The sequence below is a fragment of the Tachypleus tridentatus genome, chromosome 8, assembly GCF_004210375.1.
Source record: "Tachypleus tridentatus isolate NWPU-2018 chromosome 8, ASM421037v1, whole genome shotgun sequence".
In the NCBI taxonomy this organism is placed as follows: Eukaryota; Metazoa; Arthropoda; class Merostomata; order Xiphosura; family Limulidae; genus Tachypleus; species Tachypleus tridentatus.
The window spans coordinates 128,464,019-128,473,885 of record NC_134832.1 but is presented as its reverse complement, the minus strand read 5'-3'; positions in this window follow the sequence as shown (position 1 = coordinate 128,473,885).

Below are 9,867 nucleotides of genomic sequence, written 5' to 3'. Positions count from 1 at the left end.
TTTAAATTTGAATACTTAGTGTAGCTTACAGGTGGGAGGGGACTCAATTCGTAATCTAAGGGTTGCGAGTTCGAATCCCCGTCACACCAAACATACTCGCTCTTTCAGCTGTGGAGACGTTATAATGTGTCAGTCAATCCCACTATTCGTTGGTAAAAGAGTAGCCAAAGAGCTGGGCTAAGTTATGGACGGCTAGCATAGATGGCCCTCGTGTAGCTTTGCACGAAATTCAAGCCAAACCAAAATAAATTTTAATAAGAAATCAGTTAAGTACGTTGTACCATCAAATTAAATTAAGACGTATCTTTAAGCGCAAATAAAAGTTCGACGTTACGTTTAACTACCGAATATATATATATTAAACGACTGTAATAAACTTATTAGTATAGGATAATATAAAGTCATCACGAGAACTGTGCATAAAAGAAAGTTTACTGTCAATAGACTTCAATCGAGGTTAGAATAGTAAACTATAGTTCGTTTGTTAAGACACATTACTACATCCTATATGTTTCTGATTTAAAACAAATTTGGATCAAAGTTCCACAAAAACCAGTTCATTAACTCTTGATGAATTTAAATTGGAGGTAATCCGCATGATTTGAAGTAAATTCCTTTTTTGATATAAAATATTCATTCAAGGACAAATTGGTTAAATGTTGATGAATATAGCTCGAAAGTAAAGGTCACACTGACAGTCAACCACTTTTCAAATCAGTAGCGAGTAGGATTTTGATAAAATACCAAAAGCCCAATTGTCATAAAAAATTGAGATCTAAAAACTCTTAGCACTAAACTTAAATCTATTAATAGACTTCCCGCAGCTCAGTGTTTAAGTAATATGTCTGTGGACTTACAACACTAAAACCAGGTTTCAGTACTCGTAGTGAGCATAAAACATATAGCCTATTGCAGGAGTGAGCAACTTAAATTTCATAGTGGTCACAACTGTGGCTAATGAAAACAACGTTGGCCACATTATGAAAAAAATTGAAATACGTTAGTCTAATCAAAATAATTACATTTTAACTAACCTTCAATGTGAAAATTGATGGTGGTTTTTATCAACAGGTTTCATAAAATTTAGCTTAATATCTTTGCTCAATGATCATCTTAGTTTTGTCTCTAAGTTTATATCAATAAGCCGAGATCTGTATCTAGACTTGAGAAAAACTAGCGCAGAAAATGTTGACTCACACACCCATATGGATCCAAACATGAAAAACAATTTTGAAATTGCTGTCTTTAAATTTGGAAGACTCATTTATCAGAATAGTGAGCTACATCTCTCTGATAGAACGTTTTTGTTTGCCTTTTATAGATTCTACACTTTGCAGGGTAAGCATCTCGTCTTCAAACCCACACTTATCCAAAGACAAAAAAAATGTAATTTTCTAACTGAAATTTCCTAAGTCAAATTGAAATGAATCATGCAAAAATTCAAATATCAAGTTCAAATTTTTAAATTCAAAGATACGTGATTCAAAATTTTGAGATAGATTTTTGATCCAGTTTACATAGAGATCATCTTCAGCATCAGAAAAATCATAGTCCTTATTATTTTCTAGAAAACTATTCAACCTTTCAAAATGTGTCAAATCATTCTTTTGTAATTGTTCCGCAAGGAGGTTTAGCTTTAAGTGTAATTCATGAATAGATTGTAATTTCTCACTTGTTATTTTACTTCTTCTCTGGCAAATCACATTGCCATGACAAAGTTTTAATTTCAAAGAAGTTTTCAGTTTTACTTTTTTCTTCAAGATACTCTTTTATTTGAGGAAATAAGGAAGTAAGTCATTTCAAGACTTTTCCTCTACTTAACCATCTCACATTTGCTAAATCAGTAAGATTGTCAAAAGTACAGTCACTTCTTTTCTTCAAAGACAACAAGTTGTCGATGGATGAGAAAGCTTCCACTTCTAATATAATTCATGATCTTTGCAAAAGTGTCCATCAATTTTTTCAATTCATCTCTTTTAAACATCTAAGCACATAAATTTTCCTGATGCATAATGCAATGGAAAGATGGCAGTGTGGATTTTATATTATTTTCAATTAAATGCTGTTTCAAAAGAGAAACAAATCCTAATTTTGCCCCAGTCATGGCGGGAGCACCTTCCGTTGTGACAGAAACCAGTTTTCTAAATTCAGGTTGAATTTTTTGACATTTCAAGAAATTTTTCAAAGATGTTTTTTCCACATGTTAGATCTCGTGATCAACAAAGGCTAAACATTTCTTCCATCACTTGAAGATCTGAAATAACATATCGAACCCAATATATCAACTGTGCAGTGTCACTAACATCTGTTGACTCGTCTAGTGCTAAAGAAAAATATAAACAGTGTTTTAGTTGTTCAAGCAACTGATTTTCTACGTCTTTCGCTAACTCTAGCATCCTGTGGACAATTCTTCTTCGACTTAATTGCAATTATTTATCTTGTGAAGAATATCATCTTTAATTTTTGAATTATAATTCTCCAACAGAGTTTCAATGACCACGATCAATATTTCTTTTACTAGATCAGCATCAGAAAATGATTTCTTTTTTTTGAGCTAGAATCCAAGCTACTTTATAATTAGCTAACGTAACAAGTTTTATCATTGACAAAAATCTTTTAGGCCTCCCTTTTGTTCATGAAATTGTGCTTTCAGACGACTAATTTCATTCATACGAATTTTGCTATCAACTGGAAATTTTACATCAAATTCGTTGAGAAAATTGTTAAAGTGTTGTTTAAGGTTGTATACTTTATTATTCCTAAAAACTTTGTTACACAAAAGACATACTGGTTTATTATTTGCTTCAATCACTGTAAATTTCAACTCCCAACTTTTATTAAATTATCGTTTCACGTTTTTCCAGTCACGCGCCATTCTATTTTCTGCAGTAATGCCAGAAACAATTAAATTTTCTTTATTTTCTGTGTTCAACACCACATGGATTCTTTCATTTTCGTAATGTGACGGGACCAGTCCCACTATTCGTTGGTAAAAAAGCATCCCACGAGTTGGCGGTGGGTGGTGATGACTAGCTGCCTTCCCTCTATCTCGTCTTACAGTGCAAAATTAGAGTCGGCTAGCGCAGGTAGCCCTCGTGTAGCTTTGCGCGAAATTAAAAAACAAACAAACGAACTTTCGTTTTCGAATTATCCACTTATCCGTATTATAGGATTAAAGACAAAATATATTTAAACAATTGACAAGTTGCACAATAAAAATATGTTTGCAAGCGCATGCAACACAATGCACACTCGATGACAAACTTCTAAACCAGACTGATATTACAAAATGGGCGGAGTCTGTAGCAGTGATGAAGCGCGCGACATTAGCGATGACGTGAGGCAGTGCAGTTGCTGATTATCAAATTTGCGATAAAAAATAAATGGTGGAAAAAGTTGATTCCTAAACTCAAACTGGCCATAACTATGCTATCCACTGGCCTATTGTGAGCTTTGTGCTTAATTATAAAGAGAGAAGCTTTGTTTGTTTGTTTTGGAATTTTGCACAAAGCTACTTGAGGGCTATCTGTGCTAGCCGTCCCTAATTTAGCAGTGTAAGACTAGAGGGAAGGCAGCTAGTCATCATCACCCACCGCCAACTCTTGGGCTACTCTTTTACCAACGAATAGTGGGATTGACCGTCACATTATAACGCTCCCACGGCTGAAAAGGCGAGCATGTTTGGCGCGAATGGGATGCGAACCCGCGACGAGTCGCACGCCTTAACACGCTTGGCCATGCCGGGCCTAAACAGAAAAGCAAACTACTGTTTTGATAAAACGTCTACAGCCGAAAGTACGGAGCATATACAGCGACATAATATAACAATATCTTGAGGCAACATAAAACCTAGTGGTTCACCTTGGCTGTCCCATCCTTTCAACTAAAGTAGAACTATTAATAAAAAAAATTAATTTACTGTTATGCATGTATTTTAATATTTATGTGTGTTTCAGTTTAACATATATTTAGAAATGCATGTAACTTATATTGTTCAATGTGTATTGCGAAAGTTCCCCGTTTTCTAAATTTGTAGAAGATCCTTGAGCGTAAGAACCAACAATGTACGATGTGTGTATACAAAACACCCATATTGTTGCCTTAGCTAAAATTTCTATAAAATCTCCGGTCAAACTTATAGTCCATCCCTGGAACAGTGATAAGTCTACGGATTTACAGCACTAAAATCAGAGGTTCGATTCCCCTCGGTGAACTCAGGAGATAGCCCGATGTTGCTTTGCTATAAAAAACACACACACACTGGGATTTACAACACTAAAATCAGGGGCTCGATTCACTTCGGTGTACACAGCAGATAGCCCGATGTGACTCTGCTATAAGAAAAACACACTCAAGCTAATAAAAGGTAACCAGTTCAAAGCGGGGAAACAGTTTAATATTTTTGATTTGCTACATTTGGTATATTAAAATCTCGGAAGCTATAATTGTGATGAACGCTTATTAATCGAAAAACTACACGAATTTTACCAGGAACGTTTATTGATTTCAAACATTACAAACCGCTTAACTTCTGTGAATTAACTTCAGACGTTAATATTTCTACGAGGATATTACGTATCTTTGTCTGTGAAAAATTCACATGCGAGCAGAGAGAAATAGCTTACCCGTTAATTGAACTATACCGAGATCAATATAGAATTTATTCGTTTGTCGTGAACCGTCGATCAAATATTCAATTATAGATGAAAGAGTATTGTTTGTAAAACTTTTGTATATAAATCATTTTTGAAATAACTATTCGTAATAACAATTATTTAAATTTTATTGTTGTTTGTATGTTAAAATATATTTGTGTTAAGAAGGAAAATTGTGTGTATGAATCTTTTTGGCAAATATAAATCTCATACATCTAGACATTTGATTAACTTCTAAGTTCAGAATAATATTTAGCTCTGTTTCAGGCTATTTTAAATCATAATACATAACATAATAAAATGGAGGCTTGTCCGAGATAAATGGCCTTGCATGGCCACGTGGTTAAGGCACTCGATTCGTAATCCGAGGGTTGCGGGTTCGAATTCCTGTCCCACCAAACATGCTCGCCCTTTCAGCTGTGTGGGCGGTATATTCTTAATCCCACTATTCGTTGGTAAAAGAGTAGCCCAAGAGTTGGTGGTGGGCGGTGATGACTAGCTGCCTTCCCTCTGGTCTTGCACTGTAAAATTAGGGACGGCTAGTGCAGATAGCCCTCGTGTAGCTTTGTGCGGAATTAAAAACAAACAAAAAAAAAACCACAAGAGAAATTATAATACGTAGTATAATAAATTGGGGTCTTGTATTCAGGATCTCACTCAAAGACAAAATTTGTTCTGAATTAAAATACACGTTTTAATTCAATCTATATTTATCAATGACAACAAAATTGCATCATGTCTAATTATCAAGGTTTTCTTTAAGCAATATCACTAAAAAAACTAGAAATATATAACAAAAGTAAATCGCTTGAATTCTCGAAAGTTTTAGAATTAGAAGTTAATAAATCAATAAGAAAAGTGAACTAAAAGAGCTTGTTATTGAAATACTAGTTGATGATGATTTGTTGCCTGAGGAAGCATTATGGAAATACTCTGGTGTTTTCACTAGCCAATCAGGTTTCAGTGATAAATGTAAGTTAGAAATCTACCGAAAACTCAAATCAATCGAGCTTGAACAAGCTCGTATTAAAACCGAGAAAGAGTAAACCCTTATCGAAGCCATGAAAGAAATGGAAATTAGACTTAGTTCTGGTCGATCAAGGCAAAATGAAAACTTTGAGCTCAATTGACATATTAAAATAAAACAGTTTAATGGAACTGAAATTGATAATCATTTTTAACATTTTGAAAAATTGCCCAAACCATCGAATGGCCCACCAAAAAATGGTCATTATTCTTACAGTGTTTAAACTGGTAAAACACAAGGACCTTATGCTGCTTTCTCTCTACAATTTTATATGCATAAACGGCTCGTTTGGATTGAGAAAATATTTTACATAGAAGAGCGAACAACGTTTCAACCTTCTTCGGTCATCGTCAGGTTCACAAAGAAAGAGGTAACTGACCGGAAGCTGACCACATGTTTGAAAGGGGTTGTGTAACTGTGTGTCGAAATGTAGAGGGCGGTATTAGATGTTTGAATATATAATTTTATTTATTTTATTATATTGATATATGTATAAAGGCGTTCCTTTATATTGGTTTATTTTGGGTTTAAGTTGTTGTATAAGTAAGGCTTCTTTAATTTTGCGTTTGTTTATGTTTGTTTCTATATTTAATATTTGAGTGTTTTCTATGGTTATGTTGTGTTTATTTGACTTGCAGTGTTCGAAAACGTGTGAAGGTGACTTTTTATGTTCTTTGAATCTAGTTTCCATTTTCTACTTGTTTCTCAATATAGAAGTCGTGGCAGTTATCACATTGTATTTTATAAATAATGTTGGTGTGGTGTTTGTCAGTGTAGTTTTTAAATAGTATAGACCTCAGTTTTGTGCCTGGTTTTTGAATAAATTTGGTATTAACTGGAATGTCATATTTTGTTACTAATTTTTGCCAAATGTTGGTTATTTGTTTGCTGATGTCAGGAATATATGGTATACAGCAGTATATGGTTTCGTGGTTTTTTGATTCGTGAGCTGTCTAGATGTGTGCGTATAATGTTTTCTACGGTTTGTGGAGGAAACTTATTGATGTTGATGAAGTATTGTTTTATTTTGTCTAATTCATCGTTAATTTTATCTGTTGAGCATAGTTTTATGGCTGTGTTTATTTGGTTTCTTAGTATGTTGAGTTTTTGTTTTGTTTCATGTGCTGAGTCCCAAGGAATGTATAGTCCAGTATGGGTGATTTTTCGGTAGATTTCTGTTTTGAATTGTGTGTCAGTTCTTGTAATTTTGAGGTTAAGAAATGATATTTGATTGCTTTCTTCCTGTTCACATGTGAAGTTAATGTTGGGATGTATAGAGTTAATGTGATTGAAAAAATTAAGTATGTGTTCTGTAGATTTGAATCCCGCAACCGTGTCATCTACAAATTTGTACCAGTATAGTGGTGGATGTAATGTTGTGTTAATTGCTTGTGTTTCAACTTGTGTCATAAAAATATTGGCTAGAACTGGTGATACTGGGTTGCCCATGCTTAGGCCATTTGTTTGTATATAGTTTTGGTTGTTGAACATGAAGTTTGTCTTTATCGTGGTGAATTTTATGAGGGTTGCTAACTGGTTACTGGGAATTTCTATAGTTGGGTTAGGGTCTCGGATATAGAGTTCTAAGGCTATCTTGCAGGCTTCAGTGGTTGGAACTTCTGTAAAATATAACATCGAAACTGGCCATTAAGGCTTTATGATTAAGGGATATAACATCGAAACTGGCCATTAAGGCTTTATGATTAAGTTGATTTTTTTCAATCACATTAACTCTATACATTCCAACAACAAGAGTTGTTCGCTCTTCTATGTAAAATATTTTCTCAACCCAAACGAGCCGTTTTTGCATATAAATTTCTCAACAAGTGGGTTTCTCGACATCACTGATTATTATTTCATCTCTCTAGAATTGTTCCCAGCGGTATAGTGGTATGTCTATAGACTCACACTGTTAGAAACTGGATTTCGATACACACGATGAGCAAAGCATAGATAACTCTTTGTGTAACTTTATGCACGATAACAAAACAAACAAACTCTATAAAAGATTGTACCGACTATGATAAAGTTAAAGCAGCTATTCTCAAAACATAGTAGTTAGTACCAAAGGCTTATCTACAAATGATTTGAGGTTATTGCGAAATGCACCTAGGAAAAATAGGCTTAATTTGATCTATGGTGTAATTCTATGGCAATTTTCAGCAGTTTTAACAAAGTTAGACAATTATGTTTAATTGAGGATCTAAATGTTGTACAAGTGACGACCTCAAACTTATTTGGATGAAAAGAAAGTTGAAGCACTACAGGAAGCAGCTGCTCTTTCAGATAATTATACTTTAACTCATAAAACCAGTTTTCATTGAAAAAAAATTCATGCCATCTCGGCAAAAACCTACATCTATACAATCCACTAAAGTTGAGGATTCACCTAAAAAATCCGGCTTCTCTGGTTCGAAATCTTCTGATAGTAGGATAAAAGTTCATCAAAACAATCAAGGCCTTTTTGTTATTTTTGTAAAAAAACAACAAAAACGCGGTCATGTTACATCCGATTATTGATGTTTGAAAAATAAAAAAATAAAAGGAGGTAACACCTAGTGCGTTCGTGTCCACATATGAACATAGTTTCCCCAGATCATCCAATGTTGTTGATTTGGCCACTGATAAGAAGGACGATGTAGTTAGGGAGGAATTTAGACTTTAGCTAGCAGTCTCGTTAAGTGAGGTGCATCCGTATGTTAACATAAAATTAATTAATAAGATTCGTTCTGAATCTGGACCGTCGATGAAATATCCAGTTCCAGAACAGATAGAAGACTCAGTATAGTTTGTGTATATATATTATTATTTGTAATAATTATTGTTATAAACTGTATTGTTGTTTGTGCATTCAAATGCATTTTGTTAAGAAAAACTTATGTGTATCAATCTTGTCAGCAAATATAATAAATTTGATACATATTGACATTCAACTAACTTTTAAATTAAATTTCTGGCTATTTGATATCGCAACACGTAACATAACAAATTGAAGATCCGTCTGAGATAAATTATAAAATGTAACAGGTCCTAGGTAACTGCCTAGTTTGACTAAAAGATAATACCTATGCTCGTATTACAACCCCTCCACTCTAGTAACTCTTCTCTAAACGGTTTCCAATAATTCAATGTCTTTCTTCAGGTCATGAGTCCAGGAATAAACACAGTATTTCAAATGTAGTCCAATCAGTAACTTATACAATGACTTCTTTCGTCTTGTATCCGAAATTTCTGTAAATACAACCTAAATTCCTATTTGCTTTATCACTAACAACGTCACACTGCTTGGTTGGATTAAGAGACTGATCAACTACTACATCCACATTCCTTTCTTTCATAACACTATTAAGGTTGCTCCCATATAATTCAAATTATGATAGCCGATATGAATTATCTTGCATTCATTATAATTAAAACCCATCTGCCATTTATTTGCTCAACTTACTAAATGATCTAAATCCTTTTGTAAATCAACAGTCAAACTGGATTAATGTTACAAGTTAGATACCTTTGCTCTTTTTTGATTTACGTCAATAACATAGATGAAGGAATGGTCAATAAAACACTTAAATTTGCAGATGATATTAAGTGTTTTATTGACCATTCCTTCATCTATGTTATTGACGTAAATCAAAAAAGAGCAAAGGTATCTAACTTGTAACATTAATCCAGTTTGACTGAAATTTATTTCTAACAACCTTCTGCCTTCTTACATCCAATTTGCTAACTTATTCCCCACATCTATAGAAATAACATTTTAAAAGCTTTTTATGCAGCATCTTGTCAAATACTTTTTGAAAATTCGGATACACCAAATCTACACCATTACCCTCGTCTACATAAACAGTAATTTTTTCAAAGAATGTCAAAGGATTTACAAGGCAAGATTTCCCTTCAGTGAAACCATGTTGACCACTCAATAAAATTCTAAACTTTGTTAAATGGCTTTGCAAAGACTTTTTTTCAGACTTTTCAAAACTTTTTCCACTACTCATGTAAGACTAATAGGCCTATAACGAATCACTGGTACAATTTTTATTACCTCCCTTGAAAAGAGGAATGGCATCAGCTAACTTCCAATCAATTGGTACCTGTCCACTATTCGAGGACTCACAAAAATAATAGAAAAGAGGAATGGCATCAGCTAATTTCCAATCAACTGGTACCTGTCCATTATTCGAGGAC